The 18228-nt window shown below is 43.4% G+C and overlaps 1 protein-coding gene across 1 annotated transcript in view; it reads left to right on the top strand.

The window, feature by feature from the left end:
* LOC116990119 (RNA-binding protein 4B-like) overlaps window positions 1-18228 on the top strand; it is a 72871-nt gene that overhangs the window by 45322 nt on the left and 9321 nt on the right. The window contains exon 3 of the transcript XR_004416422.1: window positions 1228-1350. The gene's annotated coding sequence lies outside the window, so the exon portion shown is untranslated. The remainder of the gene's footprint in view (window positions 1-1227; window positions 1351-18228) is intronic.

The raw sequence follows: 18228 nt of genomic DNA on the forward strand, positions 1-18228 counted from the left end.
AGAGCAAATGTGCCTTAGCTCCAATGACCTACTTTTCATTCTGACCTTCTGTACTTGGTGTAGGAAGGAACTGCAGATGCTGGTTTAACCCGAAGGTGGACGCAAAAAGCTGGAGTAACTCAGCGTGTCGGGCAGCATCTCCGGAGACTAGGAATAGGTGATGTTTCGGGTTGAGACACTTCTTCAGACTGACTCAAACTAAAACGTCACCTATTCCTTTTCTCCGGAAATGCTGCGTGATCCGCTGAGTTACTCCGCCTTTTTGTGTCTACCTTTTGTATTTGGTTTTGTTTCAGCGCTCCTGTTTCTTTACCCCTTCCCTCCCACCTGACTCCCATTTCACTGAAATGTGTGAGTCTGTAGGTTAATTGTCTGCTCTAAGTTACTGTAGAGTTTGAATGATAGGAGGTGCAGAATAAAGTGGGGTTAATGTAGAATTTATTTAAAGTGTGGATTCTGAGTTAAAGGACGTAACTGTGCTGAATAACTCTATGCACAAGTCTTGGAGAAAAGCCTGAATGCTAGTAACCTATTCTCCGTTACCTGCTCTCCTACTGATTCCTGTCTGGGGAGGTTTTTAGTTGATCTCTCTTCTATCATTAGCTAATTTTACTTGCATTCAGTCGCATGAATTGCTAATGTTATGAACTAACCTGAAACACTTTTCATGAAGAAAATAATTCATTCCTTGGTGCAGATTGAGTATAAATTAATTGGGGTAGGTGGGTGGGTGGGGGGCAGAGGAGAGAGGGGAGTTGAGGAGGTGAAAGGGGAGGGGGGTTGTTAGAGATTCCATAAAATTGGAGAGTTCAGTGTTCATACCAAACCAAACCAATGCGTGCATTGTCACTATTAGTTTAGTTCAGTTTAGGAATGTAACGCAGAAACAGGCCCTTCGGCCCACTGAGTCCGCATCGATCAGCGATCTCCGCACATTAACACTCCTACACACACACACACACACGAGGGACAATTTACACTTATTCCAATCCAATTAACCTGCAAACCGGTATGTCTTTGGAGTATGGGAGGAAACCAAAGAACACAGAGGAATCCGGCGCGAACACGGGGAGAATGTACAAAGTCTGTACAGACGCCACCCGTAGTCGGGATGGAACCCGGGTCTTCGGAGCTGTAAGGCACAACTCTACCACTGTGCCACCGTGCTTGATATGCATTATTGTCGTACGAGGTATGGGTTTGACGCTTTTTTTCATTCTCTCTCAGGACATGGGTATCACTGGCATTTAAAGGCCTTCTCTCATTGTTCTTGAGGAGAAGGAGGTGGACAGACATCTGCCTAGAGTCGCTGTGGTCCTTGTGATGAAGATTCTACCCATATGCTGTTAGGTAAGGAATTACAGGGTTTAGACCATGTGATGGTCAAAGAATGTCAATGCATTACCATGTTTAGGTGAAGTAGGACTTGGGGGATGTGGGATTCTCTTCCTTTGCTTGGGTAGTGGATGTTACTTTATATGTTGCAGTACATTTTGCAGATGACGCATGCTCTTTTTCACTTTTCCCATCATATGCCAGAGGAGGCTGGGACTATCCCAACATTTAAGAAACAGTTAGACAGGTACACGGATAGGACAGGTTTGGAAGGATATGGACCAAACGTGGGCTGGCGGGACTAGTGTTGCAGGAACATGTTGGCCAGTGTGGGCAAGTTGGACCGAAGGGCCTGTTTCCACACTGTGTCACTCTATGACTCTATCCACGATGGCAGGCCCCAATTCATTCAACCAACTTGGTGTCCAATGAGGCTGCTTTTTCACATCTGACATTAAATATAGCCTGTGTAATATGCGAGTCATTATACGCGCCATCTTGCTGTAATTTGCTATTTATATCATGGTACAAAATTCAAACATTCACGAAATTCCATTTGAAATGTTGGCTCATTCACTCACTTGACCCTTTGCAGTTGCAAATTTGGGTTTTGTCCAGTTTACTAATGCAGTTGCTTTTGCTAGCTTTAAACATTGCCAATGAAATTAGGTTTTGAAACTTGAGCTGCTCGTTCGTTCGGGGCAAAGTCTTGCATGGCAGCTGAGTGTACTTGGTTTGATAATAATGTTGACAGTACAACTGAAATGCAAACCTAGTCAAATTAACGTGGCTAACTGAATTGGCGCATTTGCTTGGCAGCTGGCAGCAGTAAAAAGCAGATGTTGTAAATCACACAATAAAACAGATAATGCTGGAAGTATTGCAGAACGGCTGCCTCACAGCGTCAGAGATCCGGGTTTGACCTGACCACGGGTGCTGTCTGTATGGTGTTTGTATGTTCTCCATGTGACAGCATGGGTTTTCGCTGGGTGCTCCGGTTTCTCCCATATTACAAATACGTACAGGTTTGTAGGTTAATTGGCTTCTGTAAATTGCCCCGTGTGTGTAGGACATAGAACTAGTACAAGGGCGATCGATGCGCTCATTGGGCCGAAGAACCTGTTTCCATCATGTGTCTCTGAACAAAAATGAACTATTCAGCAGGTCAGGCAGCATCGGTGGGGCCAGATAGTACAGAGAACAATGCAGCACAGGAACAGGCCCTTCAGCCCACAGTGTCCATGTCTAACATGTCTAACAATCTCCATTGCCTGCACTTGGATCATATACATGAATTCCCTACATATCGATGTGCCTATCCAAAAGTCTCAATGCCACAATAGTATCTGCCTACACCACCACTCCTGACAGCGCATTCCACGCACTCGCCACCTTTTTATTTTTATTTTTTATTTTTGTTAGAAGTAAGTACAATAATGTGGTACCACAGTACCTAATACCTATTGACATATCAGGAGAAGGAGCCATCTTGAGGAACTAGCCAGCAGCCGTCCGTTTTAATTCATTTTTTTAAAAAGTTTTTAGTGAGTCCTGTTTAGTGATGTCTGGAGATATGGACTTTTTAATGTGGGGGGTAGGGGTCAATTTTACTTCTAGGTCCCTACCTGGTCGGTGAGGCAGCTTTTTCTCCGGGCTGCCCGTCGACCCGTCCTCGTGGCCTACCAGCGGGCTTGGAGTGCCGTTTCCTGGCGGGGACCGCCTAGCACCTCGGCCTCGGTGGCGGCACAGCGCTGGAGCGCCATCGTGGAGCGGAGCGGGCGATGCCTTGCCTGGGTCGACGAGCTGGAGCTCCGGTGAGCTGGACCGCCGTGTTCAACACCTCCGGGCTGCGGGTCTGCGGAGCGGAGCGGGCGGCGCCGATTTCAGCATCGGGAGCGTGGGAGCTCCAAACCGGCGCGGCCTTGCCGGCTTCGGAAGCCGCGGTCTCCAGCTAGAAAGCGGCCGTTCCAGGTGGCCCAGCCGCTGAGAGGACTCTCCCAACGCCGGGGCAAGACCACCCGGTGAGAACGGCCAGGAACATCAGGCCTCCGTAGAGGCAATTGCGCTGGCCTCAATAGGCCTGACTTTGGGGTGAACTTGGGGTGGGGACTGGACGTTGTGCCTTCCCCCACAGTGGTATCCATTGTGGGGGGATGATTTATTTTGTCTGTAATGTAATCCTGTTAGTCTTTGTCCAAGATGGCTGTCGGAAGGGAGAGTGGACGCTGGCGCGCTTTAGCTGCCGCTGCTCTCTCTTCACATTGTGTTTTTGATTTTTTGTTTTTGGACTGAATTCTGTTTTTAATTTGTGTTTCTGTGATGTCTTTATTATTTATTTTCTGATTATATGTTTATATTCCTCTTAATCTATGTAAGGTGTCCTTGAGATGCCTGAAAGGCGCCCAATAAATAAATTTTATTATTATTATTATATTACATTTCATATACAACTTCTTATTTTTAATTTAATAATAAAACAGGAGTAAGGAATAAAAGAGAGATTATCATAGAGATTGGTGCGTGAGATAGTAAGGTAGCCCAAAAGAAGAGAGAACTACACGAAAATGTACCGAAGAATGGAGAAAAGAAAGAGATAGAAAAGAAGAAATAGAGAGAGAAAGAGAGAGAAACGAAGTAGAAAAAAAGGAGGTACACAAAAAAGCTGGAGAAACTCAGCGGGTGCAGCAGCATCTATGGAGCGAAGGAAATAGGCAACGTTTCGGGCCGAAACCCTTCTTCAGAAAAAAAGATGATTGAGGGAGATGTACCTATTTAATGTTCTTAGCCACCCGTCACCTGATTCTGAAACATTTGATTTCTACGGTTGTATTGAAATAATTGAAATAATTTAATTGCCACACAACCAAGGTCGGTGGTATTTGGGTTGCCAGCAGCGGTACAATAATAAATAATAATATTGCACCATATGCTTGTAAAAAGTCGATAAAAGGAGACCAAATCACTAAGAATTGGTCTGCTTTACCTGCTAGGACTCACCACTCTCTGTGTATATTTAAAAACAATTGTCCTGCACATCTATTTTAAACTTTGCACCCTTCACCTTCCAACAATAGCCTCTAGTCTGGCATTTTCACCAAGTGTAAAAGGCTCTGACTGTCAACCCTATCTATGCCTCTCGACTGGAAAAGTTAGAAAGCCAGGCGTCATGGTTTAAATGCAGATTGGGAGAGGTGGATTGGTAATTGGTTTATTATTGTCAAATATAGCGAGGAGAAATGTTTGTTTTGTGTGCTTTTTAAGCAATTCATACCGTTCACTAGTACCTCTGGTGGTCCAGAAGAGTAATTAACAGTAAAGAATACAATGTTATTTGATACTTAGTCAACTTGAAACTCAAATCGGATCAAAGTCGGAGGGGAAGCCGCAGAGAACAAAACAGGTTCGTCAGGACTATAGTGAGTACTTTGTCGGCACCGGATACATGACGACTCTTTGCGTACTTTGTGCATTGTATGCAAAAATGGAGAATTTCACTTTACCTCGGTACATGTGACAATAGATTATCATTGAATTGTTGCAAGGCTTTAATGTTGATGTTAGAGCAACATAGAACAAACTTGTTTAAATCAGAGCCATATTTTAGCGAGTCCAGAGGAGTTTCATGGACACAGCAAACATTTGCCTTGAATTACACCTAACCTGGTGTGTTTCAATTGTAAAAAGGCATTGAACATGCAATTTGCCTGATGTGGAAGTCGTTTGTGGAATATCTTGTAATATCTTACGTGCATCAATTCCTTCCAACTCTAGTTTTCTGTGGTTCTGAACACATCTACTGTCCTTAACTCAGTGAAGATCATAAGACATAAGAGTAGAATTAGGCCATTTCGCCCATCAAGTCTGCTTCTCCATTTGATCATGGCTGATGTAGTTTCCCCCCTTCAACGCCATTCTCCTGCCTTCTCTCTGTAACCTTTAACGCCTTTGCTAATCAAGAACCCATCAATCTCCGCTTTAAAAATACCCAATGATACCCGCTGTCTATGGCAACAAATTCCTCCAATCCACTAAAATTCCACTTCATCTCCATTCTAAAGATACACCATTTGATTCTGAAGCTGTGCTGTCTGGTCCGAGAATCGTACTACTGGAAGCATCCACTCTATCTAGACCTTTGTATCCTGATGTTTGTAGACTTGCCTGGTTATCAACTTGGTGAAGGCAGAGAAAACAGACAAACGGATATGTAAAGCTGTGATATGTGGGGTCAGTGCCCTTGTCACAACCTGACAAAGCAACTTGGGTTCACAACCCAAGATGGTGCCCAAGCCAGACACACTGCATGCTGGTCCCAAAAGTTACAGTGCCCCCCTAGAATGTTTGGGACAAAGACCCATCATTTATTTATTTGCCTCTGCCCTCCAAAATTTGAGATTTGTAATAGGAAAAAAAACACATGTCGCAGACTTCAAGTAGTCATTGCATGCAAAGGAGATGCAACAAAATACTAAACATGACTCCTTTCATTTGTGTGTCCCAAACATTATGGTGCCCTGAAATGGGGGGTCTATGTATAAACACTGCTGTAATTTCTACATGGTGAAACCAAAATGTATAAAAATGGCCTTTATTAAAATCTCACAATGTGTACTTTAACCACATGTGATTTGTTTCTATTACGAATCTCAAATTGTGGATTACAGAGGCAAATAAATAAATGATGGGCCTTTGTCCCAAATATTATGGAGGGCCCTGTATGTACCTGCACTCCTTAGTTTTTCTGTTCCAAAGATTGCCCAGCAGCCTACCGTTTCCAGCGAAAGTCCTGCCCTAATTTGACCTACCAAACTACAACGGCTCGCATTTCCCTGAATTAAACCCACTCCGTGGCCCATTGATCAAGATCCTATTGTAATCTTAAAACTTTGGCACTGCCCACATTCACACCACTTGAATTCACACCATCATCCAAATCATTAAGATAAATAACAAACAATAGCGGACCTAGCACCCCACTTACAGGTGTCCAGCCTAGAAAACAACCCACCATTAACACCTTCTTGTCTTCCACCTTCAACCCAATTTACTGTCCAGTTGATGTGCTTGCCATTGATCCTACATGATCTCTTCTTCCAGACCAACCTACGATGTGGTACATTGTCAAAGGCTGTGCTAATGTCCACGTAGACACTGCCCTCTTCACTGTTCACCTCTTAAAAATTCAGAACAGGTTCTGGAGACATAATTTCCGATGCGTAAAGAATGTTCTGTATTTTCCCCAAAACATGATTCATTGGAACCTATATTTTGACACAGCTGTACCCTTTATATTGAGCACATGAGGAGAAATTTAACAATGCGAGAAGACATTAAGTCGAGAGAAGAAGGGTGAAGGAGGAGCACTGAAAGAGCCTCTTTACAGAGATACAACCATTGACTTTCATCCAGACCACTGGTGGTGGTGTGGAGAAATTAGACACTCGTGAAAAAGTCTATTGGTGGAAGAGGGGATTGAAAATGCAGTTGTTGTGGATAGAAAGAGACTGGACATGGGTGATGTAAAGATATGTTCACATTGAAAACACGGATATACAATGATTAAAGCAGCAGCTTTGCTAGATTAGGGATCTTTGACATTCAAGAAAACTGACACAAAATACTGGAGTAACTCATCGGGTCAGGCAGCATCCCTGAGGAACATGGATAGATGATGTTTCAGGTCGGTACCCTTCTTAACATTGATTCTGAAAACTGAATTTGCGTCATATGAATTGACTTAATTCTTAACTTAAGTCAATGTAAATATTATCTTTGTGATGACAAAATTATCAATACAGGTTATCAGATTATTCTACATCCTGGAGATGGTTACAATCCTAAAGATATTATTTAAAACATTTATTATTTTTATGGAGCAGCAGGAAGCAATTAGACAAACATTGCAAAGGAATTGATTGAATTAGGTTGTGTGCAGTGCATGTCGGAACAAAGTACAATTTGAGTCGTTCCAGGCCCCAGGCAGACTAATTCCACAAGATTTGTAATGAGACATGTATTTTGCATGAAAACAACTTCTTCACAAATTTAGATCTCTCTTCCATTGTTCCAGTGCGTTGTTGATGTGCAATGTGGAATAAACTTAAACCTGTGAGCCATGTTAACTGTCTTGACGGTACTTTCAGAGATCAGTATTATTTTTGTCTTCAGTTTTCATGTTTGGACTCGCTTCTCTGCTGCACTGGGTTGTTGCCATTCAGCTGTGGACTGTTCTTGCATCCGATATGCCAACTTCTGTCGGTTAGACAGTTCGAATCTTTTTCCTGCATGGAAATGTCGAAGCAGAAGGTCAGAGGAGGAAAGAAAAATAGAGATAGAAAATAGGTGCCGGAGGAGGCCATTTGGCCCTTCGTGCCTCCACTGCCATTCATTGTAATAATGGCTGATCATCCACAATCAGTAATCCGTGCCTGCCTTCTCCCCATATCCCTTGATTCTGCGAGCCCCTAGAGCTCTATCTAACTCTCTCTTAAATCCATCCAGTGAATTAGCCTCCACTGCCTTCTGAGGCAGAGAATTCCATAAATTCACAACTCTCTGGGTGTAAAAGTTTTTTCTCATCTCAGTTTTAAATGGCCTTCCCTTTATTATTAGACCGTGGCCCCTGGCCTGGTCTCCCCCAACATTGGGAACATTTTTCCTGCATCGAGCTTGACCAGTCCTTTTATAATTTTATACGTTTCTATAAGATACCCTCTCATCCTCCTAAATTCCAGGGAATACAAGTCCAGTCTTTCCAATCTTTCCTTATATGACTGTCCCGCCATCCCGGGGATTGACCTCGGGAACCTACGCTGCACTGCCTCAATAGCAAGGATGTCCTTCCTCAAATTATGAGACCAAAACTACACACAATACTCCAGATGAGGCCTCATCAGGGCCCTGTACAACTGCAGAAGGACCTCTTTACTCTGTACTCAAATCACTGCAGAAGGACATCTTTACTCCTATACTCAAATCCTGCAGAAGGACCTCTTTACTCAAATCCGTGGGTCTTTTTATTACACAGTGGTGAGGGCCTGGAACGCATTGCCAGGGATGGTGATGGGGTGAGATACGATAGTGGTGTTTAAGAGGCTTTTAGATGGGCAGATGGATGGAAGTGCAGGGATCAGGGGATATTGATCATGTAGTCGGAAGTAGTGGACCAAGCGCAGTTGTCTAAACACTTTAACTCCCCCTCCCCGCACTGATCTTTCTGTCCTGGGCTTCCTCCATTGTCAGAGTGATGCCCAGTGCAAAGTGTACTATGTTTACATATTCTGTTGTGCTGCAGCAAGTAAGAATTTCATTGTTCTATCTGGAACAGGGAGATACGGGACCTGAACGTGTGGCTGAGGAACTGGTGCACGGGGCAGGGATTTAGATTCTTAGATCACTGGAATCTGTTTTGGGGTAAGGGGGAACTGTACAAAAGGGACGAATTGCATCTTAACAGGTGTGGGACCAGCATTCTGGCAGGCAGGTTGGCAACTGCTACACGGGTGGTTTTAAACTGAATAAGGGGGGTGGGGTGTCGAATGGGATAGTGGAGGACGGAGTTAAAGGGAAAGGGTTTCTTAAATGTGTGAGCGTAGAGACAGAGGGGTGTAAAATGAGGGTAGAAGCAATAGGTAGCAAGGTGAAAAGTAAAAGTGGCAGGCAGGCAAATCCAGGGCAAAAATCAAAAAGGGCCACTTTTCAGCATAATAGTATAAGGGGTAAGAGTGTTGTAAAAACAAGCCTGAAGGCTTTGTGTCTCAATGCAAGGAGCATTCGTAATAAGGTGGATGAGTTAAATGTGCAGATAGCTATTAACGACTATGATATAGTTGGGATCACGGAGACATGGCTCCAGGGAGACCAAGGCTGGGAGCTCAACATCCAGGGATATTCAATATTCAGGAGGGATAGACAGAAAGGGAAAGGAGGTGGGGTAGCGTTGCTGGTTAGAGAGCAGATTAACGCAATAGAAAGGAAGGACATTAGCTTTGAGGATGTGGAATCGATATGGGTAGAGCTGCGAAACACTAAGGGGCAGAAAACGTTAGTAGGAGTTGTGTACAGGCCACCTAACAGTAGTAGTGGAGTTGGGGATGGCATCAAACAGGAAATTAGAAATGCGTGCAACAAAGGTAAAACAGTTATAATGGGTGACTTCAATCTACATATAGATTGGGTGAATCAAATTGGCAAGGGTGCTGAGGAAGAGGATTTCTTGGAATGTATGCGGGATAGTTTTCTAAACCAACATGTAGAGGAACCAACGAGAGAGCAGGCTATTCTAGACTGGGTATTGAGTAATGAGGAAGGGTTAGTTAGCAGTCTTGTTGTGCGTGGCCCCTTGGGCAAGAGTGACCATAATATGGTTGAGTTCTTCATTAGGATGGAGAGTGACATCGTTAATTCAGAAACAAGGGTCATGAACTTAAAGAAAAGTAACTTTGAGGGTATGAGACGTGAATTGGCCAAGATAGACTGGCGATTGATTCTTAATGGGTTGACGGTGGATATGCAATGGATGGCATTTAAAGACTCCATGGATGAACTACAACAATTGTTCATCCCAGTTTGGCAAAAAAATAAATCGGGGAAGGTAGTGCATCCGTGGATAACAAGGGAAATCAGGGATAGTATCAAAACAAAAGATGAAGCGTACAAATTAGCCAGAAAAAGCAGCCTACCAGAGGACTGGGAGAAATTCAGAGACCAGCAGAGGAGGACAAAGGGCTTAATTAGGAAAGGGAAAATAGATTATGAAAGAAAACTGGCAGGGAACATAAAAACTGACTGCAAAAGCTTTTATAGATATGTGAAGAGAAAAAGATTAGTTAAAACAAATGTAGGCCCCTTGCAGTCAGAAACGGGTGAATTGATCATGGGGAACAAGGACATGGCAGACCAATTGAATAACTACTTTGGTCCTGTCTTCACTAAGGAAGACATAAATAATCTGCCGGAAATAGCAGGGGACCGGGGGTCAAATGAGATGGAGGAACTAAGTGAAATCCAGGTTAGCCGGGAAGTGGTGTTAGGTAAATTGAATGGATTAAAGGCCGATAAATCCCCAGGGCCAGATAGGCTGCATCCTAGAGTACTTAAGGAAGTAGCCCCAGAAATAGTGGATGCATTAGTGATAATTTTTCAAAACTCTTTAGATTCTGGAGTAGTTCCTGAGGATTGGAGGGTAGCTAATGTAACACCACTTTTTAAAAAGGGAGGGAGAGAGAAAACGGGGAATTACAGACATGTTAGTCTAACGTCAGTAGTGGGGAAACTGCTAGAATCAGTTATTAAAGATGGGATAGCAGCACATTTGGAAAGTGGTGAAATCATTGGACAAAGTCAGCATGGATTTATGAAGGGTAAATCATGTCTGACGAATCTTATAGAATTTTTCGAGGATGTAACTAGTAGAGTGGATAAAGGAGAACCAGTGGATGTGTTATATCTGGACTTTCAGAAGGCTTTCGACAAGGTCCCACATAAGAGATTAGTATACAAACTTAAAGCATAGGGTATTGGGGGTTCAGTATTGATGTGGATATAGAACTGGCTGGCAGACAGGAAGCAAAGAGTAGGAGTAAACGGGTCCTTTTCACAATGGCAGGCAGTGACTAGTGGGGTACCACAAGGCTCAGTTCTGGGACCCCAGCTATTTACGATATATATTAATGATTTGGACGAGGGAATTGAATGCAACATCTCCAAGTTTGCGGATGACACGAAGCTGGGGGGCAGTGTTAGCTGTGAGGAGGATGCTAGGAGGCTGCAAGGTGACTTGGATAGGCTGGGTGAGTGGGCAAATGCATGGCAGATGCAGTATAATGTGGATAAATGTGAGGTTATCCACTTTGGTGGCAAAAACAGGAAAGTAGATTATTATCTGAATGGTGGCCGATTAGGAAAGGGGGAGATGCAACGAGACCTGGGTGTCATGGTACACCAGTCATTAAAAGTAGGCATGCAGGTGCAGCAGGCAGTGAAGAAGGCGAATGGTATGTTAGCATTCATAGCAAAAGGATTTGAGTATAGGAGCAGGGAGGTTCTACTGCAGTTGTACCATGCTTGTACTTGGTGAGACCAAACCTGGAGTATTGCGTACAGTTTTGGTCTCCTAATCTGAGGAAAGACACTCTTGCCATAGAGGGAGTACAGAGAAGGTTCACCAGACTGATTCCTGGGATGTCAGGACTTTCATATGAAGAAAGACTGGATAGACTCGGTTTGTACTCGCTAGAATTTAGAAGATTGAGGGGGGATCTTATAGAAACGTACAAAATTCTTAAGGGGTTGCACAGGCTAGATGCAGTAAGATTGTTCCCGATGTTGGGGTAGTCCAGAACAAGGGGTCACAGTTTAAGGATAAAGGGGAAATCTTTTAGGGCCGAGATGAGGAAAACTTTTTTCACACAGATGAATCTGTGGAATTCTCTCCCGCAGAAGGTAGTTGAGGCCAGTTCATTGGCTATATTTAAGAGGGAGTTAGATGTGGCCCTTGTGGCTAAAGGGATCAGGGGGTATGGAGAGAAGGCAGGTACAGGATACTGAGTTGGATGATCAGCCATGATCATATTGAATGGCGGTGCAGGCTCAAAGGGCCGAATGGCCTACTCCTGCACCTATTTTCTATGTTTCTATGGAACACATGACAATAAAACACTCTTGACACCTCATATTTCCCTTTGGCAACTTGCATCCCAGCGGTATGAATATTAACTTCTCTAACTTCAAGTAACCCTTGCCTTCCCTCTCTCTCTCTCTCTCTATCCCTCCCCCTTTCCCAGTTCTCTGACTAGTCTAACTGTCCTCATTTACTTTCATCTCTGTTTCATTTGTTACCTTCTCCAAGCTAACAATGATCTGTTCTACATTATCCTTGATCTTCATCCCCTTTGTCTCATTTTTACACGTACCTCCTTATCTCTATCCCCTTCTCCCCTGACTCGGTCTGAAGAAGGGTCTCGACCCAAAACGTCACTCATTCCTTCTCTCCAGAAATGCTGCCTGTCCCGCCAAGTTTCTGCAGCATTTTCTGTCTATCTTCGGTTAAAACCAATATCTGCAGTTCCTTCCAGCAGCCTGGAGTCAGATGAGATCAGTTTAACATGACATCATGTTTGGCACAAACATTGTGTGCTGAAAGATCCGTTCCCTGTGTTGTACTGTTCTATGTTCAGTCATGGTGGTCTCAATCATGATAACAAATTGCACCTTGAAGAGTCAATATCCATGCAGAATGCAAACCTTTGTCTCTTCCACAAAATGAACAATAGTTCTATCTGCTTTCAACCTTTTGTTGCAGTTTCATTAATCAAGTTTAATAATGATATTGCAAACGTTTTGCGTGTGTGGGGTAGAGTTCTAACTCGCTGCAGGCATCACATTGTGTTAAGAGACCCTCTGTTTTACATTAATATTTTCAGGGTTGTATTTAAAAAGTGATAACCTGTACTGTCAAGTTGACGTTTTCTTAGCCAGTCACTCTAACGGGGCAATTATGGAACATGCCCTTTCAACACCCTGCTTTATGTGGGTCTATTGTCTTCAGTAGATCCAAATATCAGTGGGACTTGCTGTTAAATTTGTAATGCCCGGTTCACAAATTTACCCAAGCCAGTTTTCTGCACGTCTCTCATGCACGCATGCACAAGTTTGTTTAATATTCATTTCGCGTTGAATTTTGTAAAAGCAAGTCAGTTAAGGATGGCAGCTTGCAGTGAAATGTGAAGTGTTGCATTTTTGGAAGTCTTTCATGGGCAGGACCTCCACAGTGATTGGTAGGGCTCTGGGGAATGTTGTGGAGTGGAGGGATCTAGGAGTGCAGGTGCATGGTTTCTTGAAGGTGGAGTCGCAGGTAGATAAGGTGGTCAAAAAAGGGTTTTAGCACGTTGGCCTTCATCAGTCAGAGCATTGAACATAACAGTTGGGAGGTCATGTTGCAGTTGTATAAGATGTTGGTGAGGCTGCACTTAGAGTATTGTGTTCAGTTCTGGGCACCATGTTGTAGGAAAGATGTTGTCAAGCTGGAAAGGGTAGAGAGAAGATTTACAAAGATGTTGCCAGGACTAGAGGGTCTGAGCTTTCGGGAGAGGTTGAGTAGGCAGGGACTCTATTCCTTGGAGTGCAGGAGGATGAGGAGTGATCTTATTGAGATGTATAAAATCATGAGAGGAATAGATCAGGTAGATGCACAGTCTCTTGCCCAGATTACAGGGATCGAGGACCAAAGGACATAGGTTTAAGGCAAGGGTTCCGAACCTGGGGTAAATTTCACCTACGTTTGATAATTGTTTCAAATTTTCATAAAATTTCAGTTATACTTTATATATTTCATCTTGTATCTTAACCTCTGCGTGGATGTCCTAGTCTTTGTGCCACGTTTAGTCAAATCTTATAAAGAGAATGATAAAACATTCTTGTACCTCCCCATCTTTTATTGTCTGCAAAAGCTCTCTGAAGCAATTGAAGCCTTTAAAAGGCTAAACAGCCAGCATTGGATGCCAGGCATCCCAATGAGCTCATTCCCAATGTAAAACCGTGTAGTAAACTATGAAAGCTGTGCTACAGAGATCCCCAGATGTCTTTGCCATCAAAGCTGACTAAAACATGAAATGTTCATCATCCTACACTCCTGTCTGTTACATGTGATGTTTTTCCCTTTTCTGGTAAATATTCAATTCCCTTTTGAAATTTGCAAACTCTGCTCTGTGAAATAAGGCTTCCTTATTTATTTCTGGTGATAAGGATGCATCAAGCTGTCTAGCAATAAGAAGGGATCATTGTTCACAATTCTGCCTCTGAGTTCTTATCAGTTGCAACCTCGAGTTCACAGCTGCTCTTTATCACTGATCAGCAGACATGTTTACGGGCTATGTTAATAACCAACCCGCTCCATAGTTGCTGCTGCACCCGCTGAGTTTCTCCAGCATTTTTGTGTACCTTCGAACTTCCAGCATCTGCAGTTCTTTCTTGAACCCATTAGTTCTCTGCAGGCCCCTGCAAAACTCCAGCCTCTGTCTTTGCCTGCGGTCCTGAACTCTTGGAGAGTGGTCCTGCCCTCCCATCTACCCCTTAGACCTTCGAACTATCTTACATTTGACTTTATCTTGCACTAAATGTTATACCCTTTTATCCTGTGTCTCTGCACTGTAGACCACTTGATTGCGGACTGTGACCGAGTACATTACATTACTATAGGGTGATTTCACGAAAGGTCACTTGAGCGTAGATCCGCACCCACGTGACCGAAATTTTTAACTGGAGTACATGCGTCACTTCCGGTACATGTTAGTGAATGGGAAAACACGCACTTTCACACCCGTTAAAAACATCGAAAACGGCCCGTTTTTGAGCTGCAATTTACTGAATATGGGGGTGACCGTGAGGCACAGCTACCTAAATTTACAGTCCAAAAAAAAGATAGAAACTAAGGTAAATTCAAGAGTGAGCTGAAGGTGTAAATACAGCGGAAGTTGTTATCGGACATTTGCCGTGGAGATTTAAAGATCCAAAATATCGGGAATTATCGCGTTTGCTCGCTGCATTTCATCAAAAGTAAGGCATTATTGACTTTTTATCTTTATTCATTTGTTATATGAAAAGTATTAAAAGTTAAAAATCCGTCAGTAAAATTGCAAAATCGCCCATGGTTCTCAGGTGGGTTTTAACATGCAAAATGAAAACGCTTCTGAAGCTCCATTTACCATTTAAATAATCGTAAACTATCAATGCGTTTTGAAATAAATTGATAAATGGGATAATTGTCAGCTGTTAGTTGGACAAAAGCAGGACATTTTATTATTTGCCAAAATATATTTCTCAATGTTTCTTGTTTAAAGCCTGCACAATCACCCAAACTACTTATTTATTTATTTATCATCTAATAACAGACAAGCCTGCAGCATGGAATGATGTCAACAATCCTGCTTGGGCACTCTCTGTGAGCAGGATAGACAATGTGCACAAGAATGCCATCAACTTGCAGAGCTATAGATGCTTATAATAATAATAATAATAATAATAATAATATAATATATCTTTTATTGTCATTGCACGTCAGTGCAACGAGATTTAGTGTGCAGCTCCACTGATGTACAAGAAAGGTAAATAAATACAATACATAAATAAGCAAGCTGAATTGATTGACGTGACCAATTGACGTGACGTGAGCTGCAACCAAATCTGCTTTAATACTCTCTTCTTGTTGCACGTTTGCTTGCATCTCAGTAAAATTTATTTCAAAACGCATTGATAGTTTACGATTATTTAAATGGTAAATGGAGCTTCAGAAGCGTTTTCATTTTGCATGTTAAAACCCACCTGAGAACCATGGGCGATTTTGCAATTTTACTGACGGATTTCTAACTTTTAATACTTTTCATATAACAAATGAATAAAGATAAAACGTCAATAATGCCTTACTTTTGATGAAATGCAGCGAGCAAACGCGATAATTCCCGATATTTTGGATCTTTAAATCTCCACGGCAAATGTCCGCTAGCACTTCCGCTGTATTTACACCTTCAGCTCCCTCTTGAATTTACCTTAGTCTCTAGCTTTTTTTTGGACTGTAAATTTAGGTAGCTGTGCCTCACGGTCACCCCGACTGGCACAGTAAATTGCAGCTCAAAATCGGGCCGTTTTCGATGTTTTTAACGGGTGTGAAAGTGCGTGTTTTCCCATTCACTAACATGTACCGGAAGTGACGCATGTACTCCAGTTAAAATTTTCGGTCACGTGGGTGCGGATCTACGCTCCAGTGACCTTTCGTGAAATCACCCTATAATAAAATTAACTTCCTCCACTAACTGGTTCTATCTGCCCATTGTTTTTTTTAACCTGTTTGTAGCTATGACCCACTAACCTCTGTATGTTAAGTCCCCAACTTTCCTTCTCCCACCTCACCTGATTCCACTTCACACATACCCGCCCCTGTCTCGCTGCTCCCTCTCACCTCTATATACTGGCTAATCTTCCCTCCACACACACTCTTGATGCAGGCTGACAACGTGAAAAATGTCTTTACCTCCACGAATGCTGCTTAATCTACTGAAGTAGAAACATAGAAAATAGGTGCAGGAGTAGGCCATTCGGCCATTCAATATGATCATGACTGATCACCCGGGATCAGTACCCCGTTCCTGCTTTCTTCCCACATCTTTTGATTCCCTGAGAGCTATATCAAACTCTCTCTTGAATACATCTTCCTACAGTTCCTTCAGCAGTTTGTTAAACTGTACAATCTCAACTTGTTTATCTGATCCGTAGAAAGAATCATAGACACCATTTATTAGGACTCTGCTTCACTCATTTGTTTACCAGTCGTTATTGACTTGTTGTCTTTAATTTGGCCTTCAAATTCCTTGTGGTTCTAATTGCCAAGCCTACAACCCCATGCGTTGTTTGTGCACTTCTATTTCTGGCTATTTTCCAACGAAAAATCCCTTGTTTTCACTCATTGTCCCATTGTAGATCTTTCCACTGGTAAAGCAGTGGACTTTCCCACGGTAAATCGCTGTACGTCCATTACAGTATCAGCTTTTGACCTTCTGCTCGAATCGAGGAACAGAGGACATAGGTTTAAGGTGAAAGTGAAAAGATTTAATCGGAATCTGAGGGGTACATTTTTCACATAATGTGGGTGTAATGGAACATAAGGTGGGTGTATGGAACAAGTTGCCATTGGGCTTTGTTGAGGCAGGGACTATCCCAACATTTAAGAAAGAGTTAGACAGACACATGGATGGAACAGGTTTGGAGAGATTTGGACCAAACGCGTGTCGGTGGAACAAGTGTAGCTGGGACATGTTGGCCAGTGTGGGCAAGTCGGGCCGAAGTGCCTGTTTCAACACTGTATCACACTGTGACTATCTGTTCATCGCACATTGACGTGATGCTAACATGAAGGGCCTTGAATTTACTTAGGGTCTTACAATACAATACAATACAATATTTATTGTCATTTGAACCTCAGTGAGGCTCAAACGAAACTCTGTTTCTGCAGCCATACAAACAAAACCGATTCCTACTAGACACACAACCAATTTAATTCACACAAACATCCATCACAGTGAACCTCCTCCTCACTGTGATGGAAGGCAAAGTCTTTTTTCTCCCCTGCTCTCCATTTTTCTCCCGATGTTGAAGCTCCAGGTGGGCGATGGTAAGGCCCAAGGCCATTTTAGGCCGCGCCGGGCAATGTATGGCCCCGCTCCAGGTCTAAATGTCACAAGTTGGAGCCCCCGGCGGTCGCTGGAATGTCCCGCGGCCATTGAAGCCGTGCCGGGCGATGTACGGCCCCGCTCCGGGTCGCTCCAACACCGTGACACGGGCTGGAGAGTCGCTTTGCGGGAGCTCCAGAAAGCGGTCTCCCACCCGGACCCGCAAGCTCCCGATGTCCCAGTCCACCGGACCTGCGGTTGCAGCTGGAGCCTCCTAGCTCCGTGGTCGTCCCGCAGCACCGAGCCACCACCGCTCCCCACGCTCCGAGGCCGGCCAGCCCCACGATGGTAAGTCCGCAGCTCCGCAGGCTCCGCGACTGGAGCCCCCAGGTCGTCCCGGTTGGAGGCCGCTCCACAGTGCCAGGCCCCAACGACAACGGAGACCCGACAGAGAAAAGGTCGGGTCTCCCGTGCAGGGAAGAGATTTTTTTAAGTTTCCCCCCCCCCACATAAACACAGTTAAAAACAGTATTAAAAAAAACACAACTACAGTTAACTAGACAAAAAAATAAAAATAATAGGGTTGCTATTTTAAAAATAATACATTTAACTAGACAAAAAAATAAAAAATAGGGTTACTATTTTAACAAAGCTCTATAATTGTAATCTGCGGTATTAGCATTGAGAACTTCCTCCATTTTTGCCACTAATGCCTATCGTTAACCATTTGTTG

Source organism: Amblyraja radiata, chromosome 30, assembly GCF_010909765.2.
Source record: "Amblyraja radiata isolate CabotCenter1 chromosome 30, sAmbRad1.1.pri, whole genome shotgun sequence".
NCBI classification, from domain to species: domain Eukaryota; kingdom Metazoa; phylum Chordata; class Chondrichthyes; order Rajiformes; family Rajidae; genus Amblyraja; species Amblyraja radiata.